This window comes from Dendrobates tinctorius, unplaced genomic scaffold (assembly GCF_039654945.1).
Source record: "Dendrobates tinctorius isolate UK_male_01 unplaced genomic scaffold, ASM3965494v1 ptg000019l, whole genome shotgun sequence".
NCBI classification, from domain to species: domain Eukaryota; kingdom Metazoa; phylum Chordata; class Amphibia; order Anura; family Dendrobatidae; genus Dendrobates; species Dendrobates tinctorius.
In genome coordinates, this window is record NW_027361687.1 from 31,989,636 (window position 1) to 32,007,837 (window position 18,202).

Here is an 18,202-nt window from a genome sequence, read left to right on the forward strand (position 1 = left end):
AGTGAGAGCCCCTTCCTCTGTTTTTGGCTGAACCTCATAGATGGGACCTTTGTTGCCAAGTCACCGCTTCACCCAGTATGGGCTCTTCTCCAACCGGTACTCCAATTTGTTGTGTGGACGCTTTTCTCTCACCAAGACTCGGTCTCCAGGCCGTAGAGCTTTCCCCTTCTGAGGGGTTACCTGAGGACAGTCAGCAGCCGACGCCGATGTTCTCGAACCCAGGAGTACACCCCGTTCGTGGGAAGTCCTCCTCAGGCTCTAATTCCAACTCCGCCAGCTCTTTCCTGGGTCGTCCGAAGAGCAAAGAGTAGGGTGTAAAGCTGGTGGTACTGTGTTTCCGATTGTTATATGCCCACACCAATTTGGAGACGAATTCAGTCCATCGTGCCTTCTGGTGCTCTTCCAGAGTTCGCAACATTTGGATCAGGGTGCGATTAAACCTCTCACAAGCTCCGTTCCCCTGTGGGTGATAAGGAGTTGTCCGGAACTTGTTGATCTTATACAGCTAGTGCAGCTCCTCCATCACTTTCCCGAGGAAACAGGCCCCCTGATCAGAGTGAAGACGTTTGGGGCACCCATACACCTGTATGAAATGCTTGCAGATTGCGTAGGCAGCAGACTCGGCAGTCTGGTCTCTTGTAGGCGTCACTCTGGCAAACTTAGTAAAGTGGTCTATCATCACTGAACAGTGCTCATAGCCTTGATGCGCTGGCCCGATCATCAGGTAATCTATGGCCAGCAGGTCCAAGGGTCCAGAGGACTTCACCGTCTCCGTGGGAGCCCGCTTATCAGGTGATTTGACCAGTTCACAACTCCGGCACTGCTGGCAGGCTCTTTCCACGACGTTCCTCATATTAGGATGGTAAAACAGGTGCTGCAACCATTGAAAGGTGTTTTCAGGACCGAAATGTGTTCCTTTTTTCATGCACTTCTGTAGCCGCCTGCTCCTTCAAAGATGAGGGAATCACTGTCTGCCAGACAAGACTGAGTTCCGATTGGAGGAATATCTTCCGATACAGGATGCCATCCCGCAACCGCAGCCTTTCCCACTGACACAGCATCCTCAGCATTTCAGGAAATGCAGATCTCCTCTCGCCCTGGCTGGGCACCTATTTGGATGCGACCCACTGTCTCAACTGGGCTATCTCCTGGTCTTCCTGCTGCATTCGGACCCACTCATCACGGGGTTGCTCCAACAAACTCTCAGGGGACTTTTTCTGAACTGTTTCCTGCGTTGCTGCCACCGTCCTGGCAGTCTCTCCAAACTCTGGGACTTCCACAGCCTCCAACTCTTCGTCCCGACTGGATCCCAGTTTGCGATAATTCACTCGAGAAAGGGCATCAGCATGAGTATTCCCCACTCCTCTCTTATAGGAGATTCTGTACCGGACTTTTGCCATTCAGGCCACCCAATGTTGTTCTAGGGCCCCTAGCTTTGCTGTCTCGAGATGAGCCAACGGATTGTTATCCATATGCACGTGAACTTCTGAGCCGGCCAGATACTATGCAAACTTCTCAGTCATTGCCCACACCAGCGCCAACAACTCCAGCTTGACTGAACTGTAATTATCCGGATTCTTTTCCGAGTCATATAAGGACCGACTGGCGTTATGCTATGACCCACTCTTTTCCGTCCTGCATCTGCAAAAGCACTGCCCCTGAGTCCCTGTAGGCTCCCATCGGTATGCAAGATGAACGGCTGTGTGAAGTCAGCATAGGCCAGCACCGGGACCTCCGTCAAAGCCTTCTTCAGGGCTTGGAATGCTTCTACCTGGCGCGCTCCCCATTGTATGTTTCTGTTTTTTGCACAAGAGGGTACTCCCCTCAACAAACCCAGAAGGGGATTTGCAATGCGGGTAAAGTCTTTTACAAAGTGCCGGAAGTATCCTGTGAATCCCAGGAAATGCACGCACATCCTCCACTGTTTTCGGGGTCGGCCACTCCAGTACCGCTGCAATTTTCTCCTGAGAAGGCCTCACTCCCTCAGCGGAGACAACGTGCCCCAAGTATTCAATCTGGGTACGGAAAAGGTGACACTTTTGGGGTTTCACTTTCAACTTGTACTTTTGCAGCCGACTCAGAACCTGCTCCAGTCTCTGCAGATGTTCATCAAAGGTGGGGGCAAAAACGATATCATCCAGGTAGATCAAAGTGGCTTCAAAGTTCAGGTCTCCCAGACATCTCTCCATGAGGCGTTGAAACGTCCCCTGGGCGTTGGCCAGCCTGAAGGGCATGCGGTCGACCTCATAAAACCCCATCGGAAGGATGAAAGCTGTCTTGGCTCGATCTTGTTCAGACATGGGTACTTGCCAATACCCACTGGCCCGGTCTAGCTGTTAGAATCTGCTCAGTTTGTGACTATCCGCCATTTTCTTGTAGTGTTCTGGCTGCTGGTCTTTTTCCCCTGGTGCTGGGTTTGCCTTTGGTCAGGTGATTGTATCACCCTTTATTAGCCTGCACCTGTCTCCCATTCCTTGCTGGACAACAGTGTTAATCCTCTTGAAGTCTGGCTTGGAGCCTTGCTTTGCTTTCTGTGTGTTTAATTAGTGCAGTTCTGGGACCTCTGGTTCTGCTAGTCTTAGTTTCTGTTTTCAGTTTGTTTCTGCAGCCTTCTTTGTGTTTTCTGTTAGGAGGTGACCTGTTTTTGTACCCAGTCCTTATATCTTTCAGGGACCCCCTTCCCACTATCTGTAGGTCTTTGCTTGAGATTAGCCTAGGATCGTCGGTGGGTCTATTCACAAGGAATGGGTCACCCACTCCATCGTAGGGCATCAGCCTAGTCACAGTGCAGGGTCAGTTTTCCCCCTTCTACCCTAGTCTTGTGCTGCAGAACAGTAACAGTTTGTCCAGCCCGAGAAAGCATAAAAAAACTCTCTCGGATTTCTGCAATATGAACAGCGTTCAAGATCTCGCTCAATGCCTGCAACAGTTAACTTTGGAAGTTTCCGGCTTACAACAGCACATGAGTAACTGCCCAGGGGTCCACCCTGAAGAGCCTAAGGTGAGCTTGCCTGAATGTTTTTCTAGTAAATGGCAGGAATTTTTTTCGTTCAAAAATGCATGTTTACGTTATTTTCGGCTTAGACCCAGGTCTTCAGGAGCTGAATTACAGCGTGTGGGGATTATTATGTCCTTATTGTGAGGGGAGCCGCAAGTTTGGGCATTTTCATGGCGTCCAGATGACCCTTGTTTCATGTCAGTAGAAGCATTTTTTTCTGCTATGGGGTTAATTTATGACGATCCGGATCGGGTCACTACAGCTGAGGCAAAACTCAGACGGCTGAAACAGGGTTCTGGTGACGCTGAGGGATATTGCACCCAGTTCAGACGATGGTTTGCAGAAATCAGCTGGAATGACCCTGCACTCAGGAGTCAGTTTTTGGCAGGTCTGAATGACAGGGTTATAAAGACTTACTCATTGCATACCCTGCACTTGATACACTTGAGGCTGCAATGCAGTTAGCCATCAAGGTGGATAGAAGATTGAGAGAAAGGCAGAATGAGGATTCAATTCTGCTGGGTCCTGTCTCTCAAGAGAACCCCGTGGACTACGGGCAACTGATGCAACTTGGTGCGATGTCCTCTCGTTCCCAGGAAAGGGAGAGAAGGTTCTCTGAGGGGCTATGCCTTTATTGTGGTAAGACTGGCCATTTTATCAAGCAATGTGAAGGTCGCATAAATCATGAAATAAAAAAAAAGGGCTGAGAGTAACCCTCCCGTTCGTATTGCTTTTGTTGTGAATTCACTTTCTGGCCTACCTCTGGTTGCTAGTGAAGGTAGTGGAACTGGTTGTATTGACAGAGGGGTCGCGAGTTCTCTTTCCGGGCTCCCTCTGGTGGTTACAGGTTATGGAGCTGATCTAATTAACAGAGGCCTGCCACCTGATAATGAGGAGGACGATTGGATATCTGGAGTTTTTGACTGTATTTAAGACAGCTGACTCCCTCTATCCCTGCTGGTGATTTTTTCCTGCCTCCTGAGGTCTTAGTTTCCAGTTCAGTCCCTGCATGCTCAAGCTAAGTGTTCTTTGCTATTGTTCACATTTGATTTGGTTTTGCCTATTCAGTTTTGTGTGGTCAGCTAGCCCCGGCTGGGGCTGTGCTGGATTTCCATCCTGATGTTACTGCTTGTGCCAGATTGTTTTTGTCCCTTATTAGATTGGCCTCTTTTTGGTCTGCTTTCAGAATATGCCAGAGTGCTGATATAGTGGGCGAAGGTTAGTGACTTCAGTATTTTTCTATCAGATGTGTTGGACATTTTTTGCAGGGTTCTTTGCGTGATTGAAGACAGTGTCTTTCCTTTCCTGTCCTGTCTAGCTAGTGTGGGTCCCATCGTTTGCTCAGCCTATTTTCCTACCTGCGTTTGTGTTTTCATCTTGTCTCACCGACAATATATGTTTGGGGGCTATCTATTCCTTTGGGGTCTGCTCTGGGGCAGTTTAGATTTCCCCTTTCTTGCTTTAGGCTTATTTAGTTCTCCGGCTGTGTCGAGGCGTCTAGAATCATCGTAGGTACGCTCCACGGCTACTGCTTGTTATGTGGATAGGATCAGGGGTCTGCAATCCGCTTAGTTACCAACCTCTCTGGTTTTCTGTGGCTTAGCTTGGTCTTGTCTTCCTCCTCGGTGACCCAATCATAACAGAATCACCAGCCTAATCCGCAGATTCTAGGGTACTCAAAAGCAGGAGAGAATTGTAAAAATAAAATAAAAAAAAGTGTCAGAATTTTTTCTTTTATATATATATATTTTTTCCTCTTTTTCTCTGGGGCCGTAGCAGGATTTTTTCCTTAATGGAGATTAAGCAATTGTCTGATCGTGTTGAGCAGCTCGCTGCTGAAGTGCGGGGAATTTCCGCCTATCTCGCTCAATCACCTGCTGTTGAACCAAAAATCCCTACTCCTGATGTGTTTTCTGGGGATCTGTCTAAATTTTTGAATTTTAAGAATAATTGTAAACTATTTCTTGCCTTGAAGCCTAACTCATCGGGGAGCTCTGTGCAGCAGGTTAAAATTGTCATCTCCTTGCTGCGTGGCGATGCCCAGGATTGGGCTTTTTCTCTGACACCTGGAGATCCTCTTCTGACTAATGTGGATGTTGAAAAAAAGTTCAAAACTAGCATGTTAATCAAAAGTGGCCAGGAACCAGTTAAAGATAACATAGTAGTTCCCCCACCAAATAATAAGGACTAATCATCAATCGTGGAGTACTCACAAACATATGCAAATAGAAAAAAGGATTGAGTAGCCATAAACCACAGCAAGAGAATATGAAAAAAGTAAGAACAATCTTTATTTAATCATATTAAAAGGGAATATCAAACATTCATAATTACATTTAAGGTGAAAAAAGAAAAGGACAATCCTGATAGCAAAAGAGGGTAATCACCCCTACCTACAATCAGAGTGACAATGGGCCATAAGGACCACATACATAATTGAGGTCATAACACATGAAAGTTGCTGAAATAATAAACGCAATGACTAGCAATAAATGGCCCCCCCAAAAAATATATATAACATCGGTAACAACTACCTTAAAGAGCAGCAGCATGTACTTCCATAAAAAGGTTAATTGGTAAATACCAAAATCATACCCAGTGCCCAGCTGAAATAGTCACTCACCCATAATATTGCTGTGTAGGAGGGGGGACGACCCACTCGACCCCGACGCACGTTTCGCCACGGCTTTCTCAAGGGGAAGTGTCTGTCTAACAACATCTATCCATGTTATATATGTTATAAAAGCGGCGTCCCAGGTGTGGGTAATCAAAGCGTCGCAAGCCCAGCTGAACCAAGCGGTTAACTTGCGATGCCTCACCGCCATCCCTGAGTCGCGCGCATAGGTGGAAAAATGTCCACTCAGACTTCATCAATATGCACGCAACCCACATCATGATGGCCCGAGCATCGCGCACCATAATCGGCCAAGCCGCGCATGCGCACATGATCAGAGCCATTTTCATGAAGACTCTCTGGGAGCAGCCATAATACAAGTGTCTAAATAAGGTCACAATATCGCCCTAATTCATGCTATTATCAATAGAGTTGAGCGAAACGGGTCGAAAAAATTCAAAAGTCGCCGACTTTTGGCAAAGTCGGGTTTCATGAAACGAAACCCGACCCTAGGATGAGGTCGGCCACGAGGTCGGCGACTTAGCGCCAAAGTCGCGTTTCAAAAGTTTGTTTTGCGCTCTTTTTCAGCCAATCAGGATCCACGGACACTGTGGGCAACGTGATGACCTAGGCACGGGTCACCACCATCTTTCAGAAGGGCATGCAAGTGATTGGCTTGCTTTGGTGGGCGTCACAGGGGGTATAAAAGGGCGTGCACGCCGACCGCCATCTTACTTCTGCCGATCTTAGTATAGGGAGAGGTTGCTGCTGATTCTGTAGGGAGAGCGTTAGGCAGGGAAGAAGACAAAAAAACTGCTTCTGCTGCTAGCGATTTGGCCTGCACAACACACAAGTCACTGTGTGTGCAGTGCAAGGGGAGGCTATATTGTGGTGTATCAGTGGTGTTGGTTGTTGGGCTGCCTTTTAAGGCTTCCTGACAGGCTGGCATTGCTGTTTACCCACTGCTCCGCAAACTGCTTTTTTAAAAGCAATCCAATCTCCCTTATCCTCTAGTCACTTTTGTCACAGCTGTGCCATCGAGCCTGTCACATAGCGCTCAGATATCAGTGGACCTCACACAATTCACAAGTGTCCAGTGTCCAAAAGTGTGCGCAGAGATTCAAAATCTCCATTATCCTCTCGTCACTTTGGTCACAGGCAGCTGTGCCATTGAGCGTGTCACATAGCGCTCAGATATCAGTGGGCCTCACACAATCCACAAGTGTCCAGTGTCCAAAAGTGTGCGCAGAGATTCAAAATCTCCATTATCCTCTCGTCACTTTGGTCACAGGCAGCTGTGCCATCGATCGTGTCACATAGCGCTCAGATATCAGTGGGCCTCACACAATCCACAAGTGTCCAGTGTCCAAAAGTGTGCGCAGAGATTCAAAATCTCCATTAGCCTCTCGTCACTTTGGTCACAGGCAGCTGTGCCATCGAGCGTGTCACATAGCGCTCAGATATCAGTGGGCCTCACACAATCCACAAGTGTCCAGTGTCCAAAAGTGTGCGCAGAGATTCAAAATCTCCATTATCCTCTCGTCACTTTGGTCACAGGCAGCTGTGCCATCGAGCGTGTCACATAGCGCTCAGATATCAGTGGGCCTCACACAATCCACAAGTGTCCAGTGTCCAAAAGTGTGCGCAGAGATTCAAAATCTCCATTATCCTCTCGTCACTTTGGTCACAGGCAGCTGTGCCATCGAGCGTGTCACATAGCGCTCAGATATCAGTGGGCCTCACACAATCCACAAGTGTCCAGTGTCCAAAAGTGTGCGCAGAGATTCAAAATCTCCATTATCCTCTCGTCACTTTGGTCACAGGCAGCTGTGCCATCGAGCGTGTCACATAGCGCTCAGATATCAGTGGGCCTCACACAATCCACAAGTGTCCAGTGTCCAAAAGTGTGCGCAGAGATTCAAAATCTCCATTAGCCTCTCGTCACTTTGGTCACAGGCAGCTGTGCCATCGAGCGTGTCACATAGCGCTCAGATATCAGTGGGCCTCACACAATCCACAAGTGTCCAGTGTCCAAAAGTGTGCGCAGAGATTCAAAATCTCCATTATCCTCTCGTCACTTTGGTCACAGGCAGCTGTGCCATCGAGCGTGTAACAAAGCGCTCAGATATCAGTGGGCCTCACACAATCCACAAGTGTCCAGTGTCCAAAAGTGTGCGCAGAGATTCAAAATCTCCATTATCCTCTCGTCACTTTGGTCACAGGCAGCTGTGCCATCGAGCGTGTCACATAGCGCTCAGATATCAGTGGGCCTCACACAATCCACAAGTGTCCAGTGTCCAAAAGTGTGCGCAGAGATTCAAAATCTCCATTATCCTCTTGTCACTTTGGTCACAGGCAGCTGTGCCATCGAGCGTGTCACATGGCGCTCAGATATCAGTGGGCCTCACACAATCCACAAGTGTCCAGTGTCCAAAAGTGTGCGCAGAGATTCAAAATCTCCATTATCCTCTCGTCACTTTGGTCACAGGCAGCTGTGCCATCGAGCGTGTCACATAGCGCTCAGATATCAGTGGGCCTCACACAATCCACAAGTGTCCAGTGTCCAAAAGTGTGCGCAGAGATTCAAAATCTCCATTATCCTCTCGTCACTTTGGTCACAGGCAGCTGTGCCATCGAGCGTGTCACATAGCGCTCAGATATCAGTGGGCCTCACACAATCCACAAGTGTCCAGTGTCCAAAAGTGTGCGCAGAGATTCAAAATCTCCATTATCCTCTCGTCACTTTGGTCACAGGCAGCTGTGCCATCGAGCGTGTCACATAGCGCTCAGATATCAGTGGGCCTCACACAATCCACAAGTGTCCAGTGTCCAAAAGTGTGCGCAGAGATTCAAAATCTCCATTATCCTCTCGTCACTTTGGTCACAGGCAGCTGTGCCATCGAGCGTGTCACATAGCGCTCAGATATCAGTGGGCCTCACACAATCCACAAGTGTCCAGTGTCCAAAAGTGTGCGCAGAGATTCAAAATCTCCATTATCCTCTCGTCACTTTTGTCACAGGCAGCTGTGCCATCGAGCGTGTCACATAGCGCTCAGATATCAGTGGGCCTCACACAATCCACAAGTGTCCAGTGTCCAAAAGTGTGCGCAGAGATTCAAAATCTCCATTATCCTCTCGTCACTTTGGTCACAGGCAGCTGTGCCATCGAGTGTGTCACATAGCGCTCAGATATCAGTGGGCCTCACACAATCCACAAGTGTCCAGTGTCCAAAAGTGTGCGCAGAGATTCAAAATCTCCATTATCCTCTCGTCACTTTGGTCACAGGCAGCTGTGCCATCGAGCGTGTCACATAGCGCTCAGAAATCAGTGGGCCTCACACAATCCACAAGTGTCCAGTGTCCAAAAGTGTGCGCAGAGATTCAAAATCTCCATTATCCTCTCGTCACTTTGGTCACAGGCAGCTGTGCCATCGAGCGTGTCACATAGCGCTCAGATATCAGTGGGCCTCACACAATCCACAAGTGTCCAGTGTCCAAAAGTGTGCGCAGAGATTCAAAATCTCCATTATCCTCTCATCACTTTGGTCACAGGCAGCTGTGCCATCGAGCGTGTCACATAGCGCTCAGATATCAGTGGGCCTCACACAATCCACAAGTGTCCAGTGTCCAAAAGTGTGCGCAGAGATTCAAAATCTCCATTATCCTCTCGTCACTTTGGTCACAGGCAGCTGTGCCATCGAGCCTGTCACATAGCGCTCAGATATCAGTGGGCCTCACACAATCCACAAGTGTCCAGTGTCCAAAAGTGTGCGCAGAGATTCAAAATCTCCATTATCCTCTCGTCACTTTGGTCACAGGCAGCTGTGCCATCGAGCCTGTCACATAGCGCTCAGATATCAGTGGGCCTCACACAATCCAAAAGTGTCCACTGTCCACAAGTGTGTGCAGAAATTCTAAATCTCCCCTGTCCTATAGACACCTTGTACCTTGTTTTACATTACTATATAGTTTGTTGGATTTTGTCTACATTTCTACCAAAAATGAGGAAGGCTGGTGGAAGAGGCCGTGGAATTGGGCGGGGGTTGGCAGCTGGTAATGATGGTGTTGGTGGTGGATCTGATGGTAGTGGCAAGAGCAAAATAGGACCGAATGCAGGAGGTGCTGACCCTGCGTCATCGTCTGGCTACATAAGGCCTCGAACGCTTAGTTTTCTAGGAGTTGGCAAACCGCTTTTAAAGCCAGAGCATCAGGAAAAAGTTTTGTCTTACATTGCTGACTCAGCCTCCAGCTCTATCGCCTCCTCTTCTTCAGTTGTAAAAAGTAAAAGCACTGAGTCGTCATTGGAGGCTCATGTTCATGAACCACACCTTTCCTTGTGTCCTTCACCCCAACCAAGATTAAAGGATGACGCAGGCCATACTACTGATTACTCCATGGAGCTGTTTTCACATACCATGCCTGGATTATCAAGTGAAATGGTGAATTACCCAGGCCAAGATGAATCTGACATGGAGTGCACTGATGCACAGCCGCTGATGGATGATTCTGCTGGTACATTCACTCAGAGCACTACATTGTCCTCGCAGTGTACAGAGCCAGATTTTGACCCTGATGAGACTCAGGTGCCCCTTCCCGCACACTATACCACCATACACGGTGACACAGAGAAAGGTGCACATGACATAGAAGAGGAGGTGATGGATGACCCAGTTGTTGACCCAGATTGGCATCCATTGGGGGAAGAGGGTGCTGCTTCCAATAGCTCAGATGAGGAGCATCCACAGCAGACATCGACATCGCAACAGCTGTTATCTGGCAGGCCCGGAGCACTCCAAAGACAGGTTCCAAACATCAAAAGAGTTGCTGGACAGCTTGTCCAGAGGGTCAAAAGATCACAGCGTGCTAAGCCGCAAAATGTCTGCCAAAGTAGGAAGAGTGCAGTGTGGCACTTTTTTGAACAAAATCCTCATGATCAGGCCAAGGTAATCTGTAAGAAGTGCGCAAAGACCTTTAGCCGAGGGAAAAATCTGAAAAATTTGAATACCAGTTGCATGCTTCGACATTTAACCAGCATGCACTTGCAAGCGTGGACACAACACCAAACCTCAAGTGCCACATGTGCAACTGATCACAACGAAGGTAGTCAGCAACGCTACATTGTTTCCCCCACTGTAAGCCCACCGGTTAGCACAGCAGCAAATGTTGAGGTGTCGTTGCAAGACCACAGCAGTCAGGGAATCCCACTGTTATATCAACGAAAGACTGATTCTAGGCCATCAGAAAGAACACCAACTCCATCACCATCATCAACCCTCTCTCAGTCCGCCCTGTCCACCGCTACTTCCACCATATGCAGCTCTCAAGTCCAGCTCACCCTCCCAGACACTATGAGTAGGTCAAGAAAGTACTCAGTCTCTCATCCGCGTACACTGGGTTTGAACGCCCACATTGCCAAACTAGTCTCGTTTGAGATGATGCCCTTTCGGTTGGTGGAAAGCACAGCTTTCCGCGAACTCATGGCCTATGCAGTACCACGCTATGACCTACCCAGTCGCCACTTCTTCTCTCGCAAAGCCATCCCAGCCCTCCACCATCATGTGAAAGACCGCATTGTCCATGCACTCAAGCAGTCAGTGAGCGGAAAGGTGCACCTCACAACTGATGCATGGTCCAGTCGGCATGGCCAGGGCCGTTACGTGTCCATCACTGCGCACTGGGTTAATGTGGTGGATGCAGGGTCCACAGGGGACAGCGGTGGTGGGACAGTGCTGCCTAGCCCATGGTATAGGAAACAGTTGGCTGTAGGCGTTCGACCCTCCTCCTCCTCCTCCTCTTCCAGAAGCGAAAGCTCGTCCACAGAGCGCAGTCGTACGAGCACTCCATCTGCAGCTGCCACTGTTGCACACGATGTGTCCCCCTATCGAGCAGCTAGTGGAAAGCGTCAGCAGGCTGTGTTGCAGATGATGTGTTTGGGCAACAGACACACCGCCGAGGTGCTGGCCGAGTACTTGAAGCGACAAACTGAGTCATGGCTGGGCAGTGTACATCTTGAGGCAGGCAAGGTAGTTAGTGATAACGGCCGTAATTTTGTGGCAGCCATAGCCCTTTCAAAACTCAGCCACATACCTTGCTTGGCTCACACCTTGAACCTGGTGGTGCAGTGCTTCCTCAAAAATTATCCGGAGTTAACAGCCCTGCTCCAGAAGGTGCGAAGACTGTGCGCGCACATCCGCCGGTCGCCTGTACACTCCGTTCGTATGCAGAAGCTGCAGCGATTGCTCCACCTTCCCAACCACCGCCTCATTATCGACATTGCAACAAGGTGGAACTCCACCCTGCACATGGTGGAGCGGCTGTGCGAGCAGAGGCAGGCCATAATGCATTTGTGGGAGGATACACGGCCAGGCACTTTGAGAGCAGACATGGAGTTGACAGGCGTGCAGTGGTCGAAGCTGAAAGACCTTTGTAAAGTCCTTCAGTGTTTTGAGGAATGTACATGGCTGGTAAGCGCAGACGACGCCATCCTAAGCATGAGCATCCCACTTATGCGTCTGCTCATGCAAACTTTGACGCACCTTAAGGAGCAGGCGTCTGCAGCCAATGTTGATGAGGAGGAAGAGGAGGAGGGAATCCTTGATGACATTCAGCCATTGTCTGCTCAGGGACCTCTCCTGGACGAGGTGGAGGAAGAAGAGGAGGAGGAGGAGGATGATTACTTAGGGGAGGAGGATGCATCTCGTGGGGCAAGTGAAAATGTTGGCGTGGCAAGGTCTGGTACAGGGTTTGTGCGTGACTGGAGGGATGTGGATTTGCCAGAAAGTGCTCCTCCACCCAGCACTCGCAGTGCATCATTGACACCGGGAACATTGGCCCACATGTCAGATTATGCCTTGCGGATCCTAAAAAGGGACCCCCGCATTGCCAAAATGATGAACGATGACGACTACTGGTTGGCCAGCATCCTGGATCCACGCTATAAAGGCAAATTACAAAACATCATGCCACAGGAGAACCTTGACCTAATATTGGCTAATAAACAAGCAACTCTGGTAAATCGGTTGCTTGAGGCATTCCCAGCACACAGCAGCGGTGATGGTTCTCACACGAGCCGTACGGGCCGGGGGCAGCTTGGCAGAGGTGTTCGTGGTGCACACAGCAGAAGTGGCATTGGAGACAGGGGTTTCATGACAATGTTGTGGACTGATTTTTCAAATACCGCTCACACAACTGGTAATACTGCATCGATGGAAAGTGACAGGAGACAGCAGTTGTCAACTATGGTTACAAACTACTTTTCCTCCCATATCGATGTTCTCCCACACAGGTCATTCCCCTTTGACTATTGGGCCGCTAAACTGGACACCTGGCCTGAATTGGCCCAATATGCCTTACAGGAGCTCGCTTGCCCAGCTACAAGTGTGCTATCGGAAAAAGTCTTCAGTGCAGCTGGATCAATCCTGACAGAAAAAAGGACCCGTCTGTCAACCCAAAATGTGGATGATCTAACCTTCATTAAAATGAACCACGCATGGGTTTCCAAGGATTTTGTCCCACCTTCCCCTGATGACACATAGGGTGACAGAAAAATGGCTTGCTTTGGTCCACCTCTTCCTGGTACTTCACCTATTTCGCCTTTTGCATCAGCTGAATGTCCAACATCAACATATGCCACTTTCTAAAACTCCCTAACTTTGCTGCCTCCCCCCCCATGGCCGGGGTCACCACCTACCGCACGACACCGTGCGAGTGCCGTTGCCCTGGACAGGTGGGTAGGCCGACTCTTGGGCGCGGGCACTGGCACAGGGTCCCTCATAGTGCAATCAAGTGTCTCTGACGGTGGTGGTGCACACCCGCCGTCAGACACACCGCTGTACTATGAGGGGCCCAGTGCCAGTACCGACGCCCACGAGTGGGCCCCCCTTGCTTGGGCAGGGCCCCAGCATTTGCAATCTTTACCTCTCCCTGCTCCTCCGCTGTGTAATCTGGGCCGTCAAATCCATACTGTGCCTGACACCGTCTGAGCCTGCCTCCTGAGACATATATTTTGAATGTGTACGCTATCCATACATGTTATCCAGGGATACGGTACCCTTTCTAACCTTTGTGCAATCACGTGCAATCCATACTGGGCCTAACACCGTCTGAGCCTTCCTCCTGAGACATATATTTTGAATGTGTACGCTATCCATACATGTTATCCGGGGATACGGTACCCTTTCTAACCTTTGTGCAATCACGTGCAATCCATACTGGGCCTAACACCGTCTGAGCCTGCCTCTTGATACATATATTTTGAATGTGTACGCTATCCATACATGTTATCCGGGGATACGGTACCCTTTCTAACCTTTGTGCAATCACGTGCAATCCATACTGGGCCTAACACCGTCTGAGCCTGAATCCTGAGACATATATTTTGAATGTGTACGCTATCCATACATGTTATCCGGGGATACGGTACCCTTTCTAACCTTTGTGCAATCACGTGCAATCCATACTGTGCCTGACACCGTCTGAGCCTGCCTCCTGAGACATATATTTTGAATGTGTACGCTATCCATACATGTTATCCAGGGATACGGTACCCTTTCTAACCTTTGTGCAATCACGTGCAATCCATACTGGGCCTAACACCATCTGAGCCTGCCTCCTGAGACATATATTTTGAATGTGTACGCTATCCATACATGTTATCCGGGGATACGGTACCCTTTCTAACCTTTGTGCAATCACGTGCAATCCATACTGGGCCTAACACCGTCTGAGCCTGCCTCCTGAGACATATATTTTGAATGTGTACGCTATCCATACATGTTATCCGGGGATACGGTACCCTTTCTAACCTTTGTGCAATCACGTGCAATCCATACTGTGCCTGACACTGTCTGAGCCTGCCTCCTGAGACATATATTTTGAATGTGTACGCTATCCATACATGTTATCCAGGGATACGGTACCCTTTCTAACTTTTGTGCAATCACGTGCAATCCATACTGTGCCTGACACCGTCTGAGCCTGCCTCCTGAGACATATATTTTGAATGTGTACGCTATCCATACATGTTATCCGGGGATACGGTACCCTTTCTAACCTTTGTGCAATCACGTGCAATCCATACTGTGCCTGACACCGTCTGAGCCTGCCTCCTGAGACATATATTTTGAATGTGTACGCTATCCATACATGTTATCCGGGGATACGGTACCCTTTCTAACCTTTGTGCAATCGCGTGCAATCCATACTGTGCCTGACACCGTCTGAGCCTGCCTCCTGAGACATATATTTTGAATGTGTACGCTATCCATACATGTTATCCGGGGATACGGTACCCTTTCTAACCTTTGTGCAATCACGTGCAATCCATACTGTGCCTGACACCGTCTGAGCCTGCCTCCTGAGACATATATTTTGAATGTGTACGCTATCCATACATGTTATCCAGGGATACGGTACCCTTTCTAACCTTTGTGCAATCATGTGCAATCCATACTGGGCCTAACACCGTCTGAGCCTGCCTCCTGAGACATATATTTTGAATGTGTACGCTATCCATACATGTTATCCGGGGATACGGTACCCTTTCTAACCTTTGTGCAATCACGTGCAATCCATACTGTGCCTGACACCGTCTGAGCCTGCCTCCTGAGACATATATTTTGAATGTGTACGCTATCCATACATGTTATCCAGGGATACGGTACCCTTTCTAACCTTTGTGCAATCACGTGCAATCCATACTGTGCCTGACACCGTCTGAACCTGCCTCCTGAGACATATATTTTGAATGTGTACGCTATCCATACATGTTATCCGGGGATACGGTACCCTTTCTAACCTTTGTGCAATCACGTGCAATCCATACTGTGCCTGACACCGTCTGAGCCTGCCTCCTGAGACATATATTTTGAATGTGTACGCTATCCATACATGTTATCCGGGGATACGGTACCCTTTCTAACCTTTGTGCAATCACGTGCAATCCATACTGTGCCTGACACCGTCTGAGCCTGCCTCCTGAGACATATATTTTGAATGTGTACGCTATCCATACATGTTATCCAGGGTACGGTACCCTTTCTAACCTTTGTGCAATCACGTGCAATCCATACTGGGCCTGACACCGTCTGAGCCTGCCTCCTGAGACATATATTTTGAATGTGTACGCTATCCATACATGTTATCCAGGGATACGGTACCCTTTCTAACCTTTGTGCAATCACGTGCAATCCATACTGTGCCTGACACCGTCTGAGCCTGCCTCCTGAGACATATATTTTCAATGTGTACGCTATCCATACATGTTATCCAGGGATACGGTACCCTTTCTAACCTTTGTGCAATCACGTGCAATCCATACTGGGCCTGACACCGTCTGAGCCTGCCTCCTGAGACATATATTTTGAATGTGTACGCTATCCATACATGTTATCCAGGGATACGGTACCCTTTCTAACCTTTGTGCAATCACGTGCAATCCATACTGGGCCTGACACCGTCTGAGCCTGCCTCCTGAGACATATATTTTGAATGTGTACGCTATCCATACATGTTATCCAGGGATACGGTACCCTTTCTAACCTTTGTGCAATCACGTGCAATCCATACTGGGCCTAACACCGTCTGAGCCTGCCTCCTGAGACATATATTTTGAATGTGTACGCTATCCATACATGTTATCCGGGGATACGGTACCCTTTCTAACCTTTGTGCAATCACGTGCAATCCATACTGTGCCTGACACCGTCTGAGCCTGCCTCCTGAGACATATATTTTGAATGTGTACGCTATCCATACATGTTATCCAGGGATACGGTACCCTTTCTAACCTTTGTGCAATCACGTGCAATCCATACTGGGCCTGACACCGTCTGAGCCTGCCTCCTGAGACATATATTTTGAATGTGTACGCTATCCATACATGTTATCCAGGGATACGGTACCCTTTCTAACCTTTGTGCAATCACGTGCAATCCATACTGGGCGTGAGAACGGCTGGCGAGCTGTTAAGCAAGCTACAGCACCTGTCCAGACAAGTACAGGGATTCCCTAGCGAGGAGACTTATTTGATTGTTTTCAATGTTGGGACAGCAATTTTTGGGGAGCACTATACTCTGGAGAATGATAGATGGGGCCCACCATACACTGGAACATTCCAAAGGTGGACATCAGACACTGGAGCAGCATTTACAGGGCCCATTATACACTAGAGCATTAGAAATGGGGCCCATTATGTTTGGAGCATTATTTGGGCCCATAAGACAGTGGAGCTTCATCCATGGGGACCAACATATACTGTAGACGAATAACATCTCTTCTTTGGATGGAGAATTGAATATCCTCGGGGATCTCTTTGTGCTATTCTCCATCCAAGGAAGAGATGTTATTCGTCTGGGTGGGGATGTTTTGTGTTTTTTTTGTTGGGTTGATGTTTTTTACTTATTAACATTATAGCCATAAGCCAAAATGTCCTTTTAAGCCTGTATGGTCTAATGTTTGTCGAATTATATATATAATGCTAATTATTATCACCCTATGGTGCTATTTGTTAGGGAGATTTTACATACATTAGGTGCCCTATTTTGTGATATGTTTAGAGGGGTTATAGTGCTTATTATTTTGCAACTTATTAAACATTCACCTAAATATGACGTTTAGTGTAGGTGAGCCTTCCTCATAGACATGTTACATATTGCATGGTTATTACACTATGGGCTGTGGAGAGATTTTTGTGAGAATGCATAGGGTATATGATATATCTAGTCCCGATTATTGATAATAGCACGAATTAGGGCTATATTGTGACCTTATTTAGACACTTGTATTATGGCTGCTCCCAGAGAGTCTTCATGAAAATGGCGCTGATCATGTGCGCATGCGTGGCTTGGCCGATTATGGTGCGCGATGCTCGTGCCATCATGATGTGGGTCGCGCGCATATTGATGACGTCTGAGTGGACATTTTTCCACCTATGCGCGCGACTCAGGAATGGCGGTGAGGCATCGCAAGTTAACCGCTCGGTTCAGCTGGGCATGCGCCGCTTTGATTACCCACACCTGGGACGCCGCTTTTATAACATATATAACATGGATAGATGTTGTTAGACAGACACTTCCCCTTGAGAAAGCCATGGCGAAATGCGCGTCGGGGTCGAGTGGGTCGTCCCCCCTCCTACACAGCAATATTATGGGTGAGTGACTATGGCAGCTGGGCACTAGGTATGATTTTGGTATTTACCGATTAACCTTTTTATGGAAGTACATGTTGCTGCTCTTTAACCCCATCACGACCCATGACGCCTACGTAGGCGTCATGAAAAGTCGTGCCCAAACGACCTATGACGCTGTAAGCATCGTTTCTATTCTGCTGTGTTCCGGACTTTGCCCTTACTGTTGCCCTTAAGCCTGGCTTCATTCGGCCATACTGGTTCCTGTGACATCACCGCCTGTTGGTCCCGCCCGCCGGGTTTAAATAGCTTTCCTGGACGTGACTACCTTGCTTGTATATCTCGTCCTGTACCTGATCTGCTAGCTGGGAGTTGCACGCTGTGCTACCTCCTTCCTTCCTGCTGAATCCACCTGGATTACCTGCTGCCTAACTGCCGCCGCCTGGACCTTCTGACGGTGTCTGCC